Source organism: Podarcis filfolensis, assembly GCF_964270895.1.
Source record: "Podarcis filfolensis genome assembly, chromosome: 17".
Classification (NCBI taxonomy): domain Eukaryota; kingdom Metazoa; phylum Chordata; class Lepidosauria; order Squamata; family Lacertidae; genus Podarcis; species Podarcis filfolensis.
This window is the reverse complement of record NC_139621.1, coordinates 3,748,913-3,762,194: the sequence shown is the minus strand read 5'-3', so window position 1 is coordinate 3,762,194 and position 13,282 is coordinate 3,748,913.

The following is a 13,282-nucleotide window of genomic DNA, read 5'->3' as shown; positions in this document are numbered from 1 at the left end:
CAGTTCTCTTCCACACATTCGAACTGAACGCTGTCTCTCTCACTTCCCAGTTTGTGCTCCTGGTGAATTATTGTTAGGCTAGAAGCCCCCGTCTTTCTGCTACTGCTTCCCATGTCAGGGACTACTTCTACTGGGCTGGACGGTCACTTTGAGGTTACAGCAGAGAGCGGGTCAACCCTGTTCCCCTCCTCGTGCCCTGCTGGCTGCTGTTGATGAGTCCTGTGTCCACAGCCACTGTCACTGCCAGCTAGACCCACAGTTCTGCCTCTTCACTGGTAAACGGTGGGAGTGGATTTGGCCCTGCACCTGCCAGTTGCTAAAAAGAAAGTCTGTCCACATTGTGCTGGTGGATAGAACCCAGGTGTTCTGTCCTTCAACTTCTGCTTGGAGGAGGCAGTCACACTATACTTTGCATTGGTGTAGCACATTTTGCAATGTGTTATGCAAGAAGTCTTTACAAGAGCTCTGAAAGAAAGGTCAGAGTTGCCATCTTCCATGTTACAGATGAGGGACAAGCTAAGACAAGGAAAGCAGCTTGGCTCAGCTGATCCAGGAAGTTCATGGCCCAGGTGAGATATGAAGTGGAGACTTCTCTGTTTGCTTTTGGCACTCCTGTTACATCAGCTCTATAATACAGCAACCTGTTAAGGAACAGACCATTTGGAGGAATGGCTGAAGAATGCCTGCAAATTAGCAGCAGTGAGTAATCCTACCTAACACTCCAGCAGCTTCCTCCTACATAACCAGAAGAAGAGGGAGGATGTCAGAGAGGAGCAGAAGAATGATTCACAGCCCAATCTTATGCCTGTTTACATGGAAGTAAGCCCCACTGTTTTCAATGGAGCTGACCATGGGCGTAGCCAGGATATTTTGGGGGGGGGGCAGACTTTATGTTGGTGGGGGTGCAAAACCGAGTTAACTATGATGCAATTGGTCAGTTAAGTATTTTTATTTATTTACTTAATTTAGGGGGGACAGCTGCACCCCCCTGGCTATGCCCATGGAGCTGACTAGCAAGGGATTTAGGACTGCAGCCTCGGAATAAGCCACTGACCAATGAGTCCCTTGCTTTAGGACTAGGAATAGGCAAATCTCAATGTTGGTTTCTCGTTTTTCCATTCTTAAATTCAGTTCTCCACATTTCCACATCAGTTTGCAATTATTTTTTGTTAAGCCCTTTAAAAAAATCTGCATTTTAGTGTGAATTTCTCCTAATGCACACATTGTTTGTAATTATCCCTAGTATAACACACATTTTTGTTATTTTCATTAAATATATGCATTTTTAGGAACACTAGCAATTGCATTTTTGTACACATTGCTTAACTAGATAACTACATTTCAAAATTCAAAGAAGAGCAACTATGGAAAGAAGGCTCTCAGTCAACAATTTGCACATTGTTGTGGAAAGTGTGATTTTTGTAAGTTTGCCTTTAAATGCAAAACTGACGAACTTCTCCCCTCCCCCTACTCAAGACCCAGCAAACCTCAGCAAGCCAAGTACCCTATTGCATAAACCAGAAATAACTTCACCAGGAGAGGGGGCTACATTGAACCAAAATATATGTGACAAATTTGGGAGTCATGTGACTCTTCTAAAAGTGCTATTCTTTCTGCTTAAAGCAAAGTTAAAAAAAAAAATCTGTGTATATTATTGGAGGGAATATTTATCTTATAATTGACTCCAAAAGCAAAGCTGAAGCCTGTGGTTTACTTCGAGCAGATTCTCTGCTTTCAGCACAGTAATTTAGCTTTGGTTGCTTTCGGAGTACAGGAGACCAAGACAGTTATATGGTGTCATCTTCCTACCACTGAATTGCAGAAAATTCAGACCACCCCTCCACCTGCCCACTAAGCAGCAGTTGGAGCTGGCACTGGAAACACTTCTGTTCCTGTGCAGAACTGAAGTGAAGAAATTCTGAATACAAGTTTTGAATGTACATTGCAAACTGATTTTTGAGCAAAAACTGAGCAAGAGCCAAACTCTGCATTAAAAGAGACTCAGTGCTGCCGATCCCCTCCCTGTCAGAGATGCTGATGCAGAGGTGGTAGACCTGCCTCTGTGTTGTACTACTTCAGACACAGGTAGGTAAGCATTTGGTCGCATGACCTTGCAAACCAAAACCCCTCACGTAGAAAATGAGCAAGGTGGGGAGAAGGCTAACCTAGAATCATTTTTTCCTGACACCTGGGCTGTGTAGACAGCATGCATTTAAAACATGTGACTTCCCCCAAAGAATCCTATTTTAAGGGTTCTGGGAACTGTAGCTTTGTGAGGGGTAAACTACAGTTTCCAGGATTCTTTGTGGGTAAATGCATGCTGTGTATGCCACCCTAGTTTTCTGCATGGAGTTTTCTTCCCTTCTAAAATGGAGGAGCGATTTATCCTACAGGCTCCCACCTGCAATATGAGGCGATACTGCCCAGATGCAACCAAGCCTTTGCCTCTTAAGAGTTAAGCCCTACACCTTATATGTGAAAATGCCCAGTTGTGAACATATAATGCAAAGTCGAAGGGAGGCATTTGTAATCTGAATGAGCACTCCTGGCCCCTTGCGGACTACTGCCCTTGCTTCTTGAAACCACATGTGTGAAAATGCATCTTCCTGCTTGGACGAGCTCGCTGGTTATGTAAGCTGTGTTTGTGCTGGCTGAGAGCTGTAGATGTCTCTCTCGATCTCTCTCTCGCTGCAAGCGCTCTTCCCCCTGCCTGTTCTTCTGCCTTTGTAGTATGTGGTTGCCAGGTTGCAACCTGGAGGGTCTCTCTGTGCCTTTACGCCATTCCTTCCACCCTTGTGTGCCCTCCTCCCTGCTGTGCTGTGCAGCTGGTACCTTGCTTGCTAGACCAAGGGGAGACGGATGGAGGGCAAAAGGACAAGAGAAGGAACAGGCAATAGAAGCCATGGCTCACTTCGTTGGTCATTTTAAAAGCATATAGCAAATTGACCTGGCAAACACCCACCCCTTTCCATTTGTGTTCTCTCTGCACTTTAAATGAATGCCAGTTTTAGACTGACATTTGCTTGCACAAATGTGGTCTTCAATGACGGTAGGACAAGAAGAAATCAAAAAGGCGATGCTTTCCCTATCATCACTTCTTCATGCCAGGAAAAGCGTCGCTTCCTAAACTGGTGCGCGGTGGGCTGCTTCTGAATGCACAAGGGTTGTGATCATTTCTAAATGCTGGCAACTGGTTCTCGTCTCTCTAAAAGCTCCGATGTTAGGCAGCATTCAGGAAGTGCAGCACCAATAGAGTTTCCTCTGAATTTTGAAAGGAGCTTCAGCAATAGTGTTGCCAGCGCAAGGCAGAAGTGTGGGGCACCACTAGGCAGAACAGGGAAGGTCCACAGTTCATTGGTAGAGCATCTGCTTTCCATGAAGAAGGTCCTGGGTTCAAGGCCCACTGGCATATCCACGTATGGCTGGGAGAGACCCCTGCCTGAAATCCTGGAGAGCAGCTGCCAGTCAGTGTGGACAATACTGAGCTAGATGGGCCAAGGGTCTGACTCAGTGGAAGGCAACTTCCCTCCTACAAATGAGTATGAGCCGCCGCCACCCCAGGCAGCAGGGTTGGCTTACCACAATTTGAAGCAAGTGAAATAATGCACAAATCACCAACTAAAGAGGTGGGGATAGGAGGTTCTGTAAGACCATTAAGTCCAGAGTGCAAAATTACCCAACTGTCCCACTGAACGTGAGTCTTTTTTATATGTAATAAATTTTTGTTAGTTTTCAGTTATAGGCCAGTATAACAATACCAATAATAGCCTCAGTATAACAATACCAATTTATAATACAATTATTAATACTAATCATTCAAATACTGAATTAAATAATTTCGTTAATGTTACCCCCCGGTGTGCTAGGTTTGATGATTTCATAATCTTTAATTCTGTGTTCCAAAATCTTATTAGTTTCATAATAATAATCTCTTATACAACAACTACAATATTAATAACTTCTATTTGTGTTGACACATTGAATGATTTATAAAGCTTCAAGTGAGTAATAATAATAATAATAATAATAAAAATAAAAATAAAAATAATAAAATAATACTTATACTCCACCCATCTGGCCGGGTCTCCCCAGCCACTCTGGGTGGCTTCCAATAGAATATTAAAAACATGATAAAACATCAAACATTAAAAACTTCCCTAAACAGGGCTGCCTTCAGATGTCTTCTAAACGTCAGGTAGTTGTTTATTTCCTTGACATCTGATGGGAGGGCGTTCCACAAGGCGGGCGCCACTACTGAGAAGGCCCTCTGCCTGTAACCTCACTTCTCGCAGGGAGGGAACCGCCAGAAGGCCCTGGGAGCTGGACCTCAACTCAAACTATATTCTTTCTCATCCTGTGTGTGGCAATTATTCTGTCCATGGTATTTCTTCCTGTTCTTGTAAGGTGTTATGTCTTTCTCTCAGTTGTTGCTGTTATTCATCATGCCTTGGATGGAGCTGATATCCAGAAATTTCTCCATTGCTCTGGCTCATGTTTCATTGTTTTGCACTAAGAGCTTTAACAACAAATGCGAAAGTTGCTCTGCCCCAGTAAATAAACTGTTTTCACCATTTTCCCTCTCAGCCTGGGAAGAAGAGTGGTCTGTCAAATTGCAGATGACTCAATAACGAACCTTATCAGTTCCTTGGCAGCTCACAGACTCCTTTCATCCTTCCTTCCAGCTGAAGATATATGGCCAGTTATCCTTCCAATTAATTTAAATTCCAAGCCCTCTTAGTGTTATTCAGTTCGCTTCATAGATAATTAAGTTGCTAAGTTTCTGAGAGAGCCAGTGTGGTGTAGTGGTTAAGAGGGGCAGACTCAAATCTGGTGAACCGGGTTCACTTCCCTGCTCCTCCACATGCAGCTGCTGGGTGACCTTGGGGTAGTCACACTTCTTTGAAGTCTCTCAGCTTCACTCACCTCACAGAGTGTTTGTTGTGGGGGAGGAAGGGAAAGGAGATTGTTAACCGCTTTGAGATTCCTTAGGGTAGTGATAAAGCAGGATATCAAATCCAAACTCTTCTTCTTCTTTTCTTCTTTCATCATAAACCTTTTGCAAAATATAGCTTCCCTCCCTTTTCCCTTATATTTACGCACACAGTTCTGTTTGATTTTATATTCCAAATTTATAATCCAATTTCTTCCATCCTCACTTGTACAAATATAATTTGAACTAACATTCAGTGGAGGGTTGCCAAATCCTAATTGTAGAGAAGGAAACTTTAAATAAAGAAATCGTAGGCTCCCCTCCCCCCATCTTTTGCACATGAAGTCTTATCTCACATTCAAACCTTAAAGTCTGCACTTGGTTTGTTCTGCAGTTTGTGATCTCATCTCTTCTAGCATGCACCTGTACTTTAGTCCAATTAAGCTCTAATTAACAGGAGTAGCTCTGCTTCTTAATGGCAGCGTTGGAGTGCTTTTGCCAGGCAAAGGGCTTTTGCACTCAGCGCCTCCTTACCCCCCGCATTCCATGCAGGAGTGAGAGCCAGGTACCAAAACAAAATGCGAGTGAAGCCAGTTCCCACCGTCCTGGGGTGTGTGTGTGTGTGTGTGTGGATTTGCAAGGATGGTTTACCCTCAGTCATCCTTGTTTTTCCTTTGCCTACGATCTCCCGCTGTCATGGGGGCTGCCTCCATTAAGGCAGAGCTGAACCAGAAGCCCCACTAAACATGAGTCTTATCCCTTTTGGAATGTGGTCACTCTTAACTAGATGGGATATTCATTCAGCTACACCTTGCTTCAAAATGTGACAATAGGGAGCATGCAAGGGAGATTTAGCAGATGCCAGCTTTTCCTCAGCCCTTCATGATGTGCTGCTCTTGCCTCAGTTCTGTCTTCTACACTACTAAATCGGCAAGACCCCTATTGCTTCCTAACGCCAGAGCTCGCTTCCTGCATTTTTACATAGAAGGTAAAAATCCCTGCCTGCTTCTTACATTCCTGCAGTCCTGGATGGGAAACATACTGGGCAAACCTTTCCCTTCTCTAGAGAGACAACATGGCAAAACCTGGCTCCTTGAAGGAGGCTGGGGTATGTCAGGCCCAGGGGCCACCTGCCCTCCTCTGAGCCTTACTCTCTGGCCCTTGGCACCTTTTGCAGGCCACATGCTCTCGGCTCCCACTCCACGTCCTCCTGGGCTGCTTCTGCCTGACTAGACTTTGATGAGCCTAGATACACGAGAAGGGGGCTCTGTGTGTGGCCTTTTGTGCAAAGAAAAGCCACGTCCTTGTGCCACCCGTGCCTTTTCCCTCTTGGAGTGTGGCCCATGGAAGGTTGTCCACAAGGGAGCGGGGCTCTGGGGCTGAAAAATGTTCCCCACCCCAAGATGCAAGGATAGAGAAGAGGCTCTTTTGCCCATGCAGTTCCCTTGACTCGCAGCAGATGGCAGGCACACCCTGCCTCAGAGTCAGTTCGCCTCTTGGCATCCCATGCGAACTTGGTGGGTGTTTTGAGGTTGCTGCCAGGATTATGCAACCACCAATGACGAATCCCTCCTGCCTCCTGGCTGAATCACACCTCCCCACACACATCAACGCAGCCTCTCAGAGCCCTCCTCCTCATCCAAGTGCACAGCTGATCTCGGTGGCCCTTTTGTGCTGTGTGAGCGGGGATTGGGGGTTCTTGCCCTGGAGATGCTGCTGCAACCCAGAGAGAACCGAGAGGGATTATGTAGCACAGGAAGGAGGAGCAAGAGGAGGAAGACTTAGCGGGAGCCATCCAGGGCCTCTTGCCATGGCTCCTTCCCTCCTCACCAGTGCTGCCAGCAGGACAAGGCTTGCAGGGGGGTGGATATTTCCAGGGATCGAATGAGCAGTAGGGCTCCCAAACACAAAGCGGGTCTAGCTCAACACACATAATAAAATAAGGAGAGTCCTTCTGGATCAGGCCCATGGCCAATCTCCTAGGGTGCCAATGAGAAAGCCACAAACAAGACCCTGGCCACCTGCAATTCCTGGCCACCCGTATCTGTAGCTGCACCACTGTTCCTCTCCCTCTGCAGCGTTTTCATGGCAGAGGGGAAGCTGGTGCCATGAGCAAATCTGGGGGCCGGGTTGGCAGTTAAGCAGAATGGGGGCAGGGACAAAACAGGTGGGCCTGCTCTGGTGCCTGTAACAGCAGCATGATGCGCAGCAATGAGCATGTGAAGCCTTTCCCTGCCCACAGCATGAAGGGTGAAGCATCACCATCACCTGCCACTAGCAGGCATGGCCAAACTTGGCCCTCCAGCTGTTTTGGGACTACAACTCCTAGTTAACAGGACCAGTGGTCAGGGATGATGGGAATTGTAGTTCCAAAACAGCTGGAGGGTCAAGTTTGGAGGGACGCCTGTGCCTTTAACAGTCCTGGGTCTTCCCCATGCGCAGAGTGCTTTTCTCCCTTGCATGAAAAGCTGCCTCTGCTGTGGTTTCCTTTTCTATGCCAACGTAGCCCTGTCCTCCTTTGAACCTGGCCATCCCACCTGTTCACACCTTCAGATAAAGTGGCCATTAAAGGAAAGGACGGGGGGGGGAGTTTTAAAGCGGGCAGCACTGCCTGTGCTGAAGTCCCTGTTATCATGAGTCTGTGGCACAGGCCCTATGCATTCTGACACGTGAAAACCTTCCTTCCGACTCTCCAAAGCACGTGCCTGGTAAAGTAGCCAATGGAACCTCATGCCTCAGTAAAAATGGTCAAGTTTTTAAGGTGTCACATTGCGATGGTTGACTTTAGTCAGATATATTTTTCTCCTCCTTTGTGTGATTTCTGAAATGTCGAAGGTTCAAATTACGCACCTTTGTAAACAATGAAGTGTGTGTGTGTGTGTGTGTGTGTGTGTGTGTGTGTAGGAGTCCACCCTGCCTTATAAATATGAAACCCTGTCCAGCAGAACTTTCCTATGAGCCTGTTTCATGTTGCCCCACCCTGTTTTTTGCCAGAGCTGAGAATGGCTTTCTTTCTTAGGAAGGGCAAGCGCTCCAGCGGAAGCGGCACTTCCCCTTCTCTCAAAGAAGGAAGCCAGATCTGGCTCCAAGATCAGGCTGGCAGGAAGGCCTGTTGGTCTGGGGCAAAAGCCATCATGAAAACAGAAACAGCATTTTTAGTGCAAGCAGTGGCATGTTTTGAGGATGATAATAGGTGGCAGCAGAGGTGGGGGCATGGGGCTATGCGCTCCCCGAGAGAGGAGCCTACCCTCCATTTCTGAACTTTTGTCATTCACACATGCTGTTATTTTTCTTTTTCGCCCATCTAGAAATATACCTTGCCTCCACATAATTTTAATGGTGCTGCCACTGAGAAGGATCCTTACTATGCTATGGTTTAGTACAGAGTTTTCTAAACTCTGTGTCGGCTGCAGTGTGTAGATGTGTCGCGTGAACACTCCCTGCTCTCCTCTCAGGGCTGGAAAGGGGTTAGTTTAACCTCTGGTTTGCTAGTAAAACTAAATTGCTGTGTTGCAAAATGATGTAAGTCTAAAAAGTGTGTCACCAACATGAAAAGTATGGTAAGCTTTGGTTTACTCTCTGCATGCCTTTCCTTTCAAGGGTTGAGCACAGGGCAGCAGTGTTGCGTAAGCTCACGGTGCCTGCGGCAGGCTTGTGGGGTGGGGCATGGAGGGTGAAGAAGCCCACCAGGGCACCCCAGCCCACACCGCCGACCCCACTGGAGCGACCCCACCCCAGAGCCAAGCAGGGCTGCGCTGTGCCACCTGCCCACCCTTGCAGGGGGGAGTCTGGCCAGATGATGTGGCACTTGGTGGGTGCCAACCAGGCATCTCCATGCTGGCACCCCCAGCATGGCCCAGCCCAGTGCTCCTCTACATGGGCAAAATCAAAGCTTTTGTGATAAGGAAAGTGACCTCAGCCACACTGTGCATTTAGCACATTCTTATACCCTTTGAATAATAGTTTCTTCCAAAGAATCCTGGAGAACTGTAGTTTGTTGGAGTGCTGTTAGGAGACACCTCACAGAGCTACAGCTCCTAGTAACCTAAAAAAACTACAGTTCCCAGGATTCTTTGGGAGAAACAGTGACTGTTAAAGTGGTTGTAAGAGTGCTTGAAATGTATGGTCTGCATGTGACCAATGCAAAACTTCCAAGTGTCCCTATTTTCCAGGGACATCCCTGATTTAGAGAAGCTGTCCTTGTTTCTGATTTCATCCCGAGATGTCCTGCTTTTCCTTAGGATGTCTCAATTTTCATTGGAGAAATGTTGGAAGGTATGGAGTTACCCGACCCCCGAGCAGTCTGAAGGTAATCCTGTATAGGGAAGTTTTTTAATATTTAATGTTTTGTTATGTTTTCATATATGTTTCATATATGTTGGAAGCCGCCCAGTCAGATGTGTGGGGTATAAATAGTAAAATTATCTTTATGGAATGGGATGTCCCTTTTTTCATTGGGGAAATGTTGGTGGGTATGCCAGTGATGTGAAAATGCATAGAAAAGTGTGGGATAGCACTTGCTGGATGATGTTGTATAACCTCCCCACAAGCCAAGCAGAATGAGTGCCTAAGAAACAACTGACGTCGCTTAATGTCCCCGCAAACTTCATGCAAACCATTCAGGATGAATGAGCTGCCCTGGTTTCAGTTTCTCTATCAGTCATGAGACACATTGGGTGACCTTAGACCAGAGACAATAAAAGACACTATGCTGCCGCCCGGACTCCCACCCAACCTACTTCACAAGGTTGTTGTGAGGATAAAAAGTGCAGAGGCATCTTATTCCACCCTCTGTTCCTTGGAGGAAGAGCAGGGTGGAAGAGGGTGGGATATGATTTGGTCGTTGGTTCGACCAAGTGGGCTCTCTAGTCCACAAAAAACTTTTGCCACAATATGTTCTTTCATCGTTCTGGTGCCACAGATTATCTCTTGTCATTTTCCCACCCACAAAGCATTTAACGTCCTGTCTTGTGGCGTTTTTTGTGTGTGGACACAATAAGGACTGTAAAGCACATAGCACAACACAATGAGGACAAGAATGACTGTTCAGGCGACAGCAATCTCCTCTGCATAGGAAGTTGCCCTTCCTGTCCTCTGACAGGAAGAAAACTGGGTGAAAATAATCCCTCGGAAACAGCTTGCAGGAAATGGCTGCAAACAGGGGAAGGGTGGTGGTGGGAACGGAAGCTCACAACCAGAGAACCACAACTGCGCCTGTGGAAGAGAGACCAAGACACACTGGGGCAGCTAGTTCTCCCTATAGGACTGTGACATATCCCCCTCCCGTCCCTTTAACACAATGACAGAACTGTTTCCTGGCATGGAAAAAGCATTTTTATTTAGCAATAACCTCTTGCTCCACCACAAGGTGTGGAGAACCTTTGCCTGTCCCCCTGATGCTGCTGAACTATAACTCCCATCACTCCCGGCCATTGCTGGGGCTGATGGGAGATGTAGTTCAGCAACCTCTGGCAAACCAATGGTTCTCCAGACCAGCCATACAAGAAGCGCAAAGTCACACACGTGGTTTTCTCCACACAACCCTTCATCCCTACAACAACTCTTTCAGGTAGATTAGGCTGAGAAAGAGAGAGAATGGCTGGCAAGAGAGAATGTCATATCTGAGTGGGAGCATCAACCCGGCTCTCCAAGGCCCTGGTTCAACATTACAACCCTTCCATCTCCATTCTCTTCTAAGGTAAACAAGGCTGAGGAAAAAATGAGTCCCTCCTCAAGACCAAACCAGGATGCAATCCATGTCCACTTACCTACTCTGACTTTTAAATGGAGGATTTTTCCATTCTTGAATGCCTGCCTTTGGGCAGCTTTTGAAGGCCCAGCCTACTGGGTGGCGTGGGGAAGATGAGAGCTGGATTAAAGTGGTGGAAAGAGATTGTCACACGTGTATATATTTCTGTCTTCTCATGTTGCAACCATTTATTTTTGTCCTCAGGTGCCTCCGTCCTTTAGGCCCAGAAATGATAGCAGGTCTGGACCTCCCCATGGCTCAATCTGGCATTCGGATGATACCTGCCTGATGGTGGGACTGCTTGGAATGTCTAATTGGCAGGTTTCTCCCACACTCTTTTCTTTTTTAAAATTTGTCCCTCTAAAATCTGGTGCAACTGTCAGCAGTGTGACACTCCCAGGAACCCTCTTATGTTGTGGATGCCAGTGACACAGGCCACGCATGCATTGCAGTGTGCCACTCTGCCCCCTGGGGAAGTGAAAGTGTGTTTGTATGCACACACACACCACACACACAGCCAACTGGTGGAAGGGAAAGTCCAATATGGGCATCCCCCAGGATTACAGCTAGTTTCCCTCCCACTCCACCCTCTTCTCAGAACAGAAAAGAGGCTGGTTACCAGGCAACTGAGTAGAAGAGTTTTTAAAAAACACAACGAAATGAAAAGACACAAAACAGACACAGATGGGAACAGTGCAGAGAGCGCCAAGGGAGGAATCTTGTACTAAAGCTGAACCAGCCACCATGCTGAAAAAGGGAACCACAAATTATATTTGAAGCATGAAACAGGAACATACAGCCCAGTGCAAAAGGGCACGGATTTGCGGGTCAGCTGAAAAAAAGAAGTACCATAAGATGTGTGGAGATCTCCATCTGAGTTCTTTGCTGCCCACCATCAACACGGGCACCCTTGCCCTTTCTCCCACTTTAGCAAGGTGGCAGAAACTTCCTAGAGCAGCCAGGACCATCTTGGATGTGACGGAAAGAGGCTGCCATGTGAGGAAGCAAATGTGGAGGATGCCACTGAGACACTAGCATTTTCCTTCCAGGCTGCGGAGTGCAGCTAGGCTTCTGGTCAGGTTGTTTTGGCCTGAAATTCACCCAGTTATAGAACTAGCTTACAGAAAACTACTGGTATGTATCTGCTTGTGAGTGGCGATTCCTGCCCCGCAGAGTGACATCCAACTCTCCCCCTTTGGCCTGCTGGCCTTCGTTTTCTGTGTTACATTTCTGAATTCTGAACCTCTTTTTCATTCAGCTGCACTTCACTAAAATATTGACCAACGTCATCCTGTAATGGTTGGGTTATAGCTGGAGTTGTGGCAGTATCTGGGTGAGCCTGGTAAAACATGGCCAGGGATGACAGAGGGATTTTAGTCCAGAAACAGAAGGAAGAGGACAGTGAGATGAGGAACAAGCACACATAAAAGGTTAGAATGAAATGTGGTTTAAATGCTTTGAGAGGTAAGTGACCTTAGGAGGACATTGTCCTAAAAGGCAGAATATAGGTATATAGGTATATTTGCAAGGCAATCATAAATAGCAGTAGCAACTGTCTTTGGAACTCTGCATGTGCAGCCCCCAAATACATTGCGGGACATAAAAGGAAATGTGTGTGATGCAACACTTGGCTGCTGTAAGTGGTTGCGGGATGCGGGTGGCGCTGTGGTCTAAACCACTGAGCCTCTTGGGCTTGTCAATCAGAAGGTTGGCGGTTCGAATCCGCACAATGGAATGAGCTCCTGTTGCTCTGTCCCAGCTCCTGCCTACCTAGCAGTTCATAAGCACGCCAGTGCTAGTAGATAAATAGGTATCACTGTGGTGGGAAGGTAAACAGTGTTTCCGTGTGCTCTGGTTTCTGACATGGTGTTCCGTTGTGCCAGAAGCGGTTTAGTCATGCTGGCCACATGACCCGGAAAGCTGTCTGTGGACAAATGCCAGCTCCCTTGGCCTAAAAGGGAGATGAGCAATGCAACCCCATAGTCACCTTTGACTGGACTTAACCATCCAGGGGTCCTTTACCTTTTTTTTTTAACCTGCTGTAAGTGGCCTAAAATATGAAACTCCTGGATTTGCCAGGCCTGGTTTAAATACTGTCAGGCTGGCCTACCAACTCTTCCTTCACTGGTCAATAGCATAGCCAAAGGGATGGGAACCTCCCAAAAGTTGCCGGACTACTCCCATCATCCATGGCCACACTGGCTGGGGCTGACAGGAGTTGGTTCCCCACCTCTGCCACAGCCCATCATCACAAACTGTGAAACACCAGGCAATTTCGGTTACAATTAGTTTTGAAATGGTTGCCACTCTGGCTTCAGGTCTCTGCTAGTGCTTCCCAGAACTCAGCGTTCTATCCACTCGCAGAGCAATTTGGTTCCTGTCATCATTGTATTTGGCAAGTGCTGCAGATCTGAAGATCTTTCTTTGCTTATGATCTGCTTTCACTTACACACATCCTTTGGAAGAAAGAGTAGCTGTTAATCAAGGACCCTCTGCTCCTCTTATAGCCAGTAATTAACCACAACCATCCTGGGATGCAGGGGGGCAGGAAAAGAGAAGTGTGTTATACAGGGAAAACATGTTGCCTACATCCATAGCTTAGT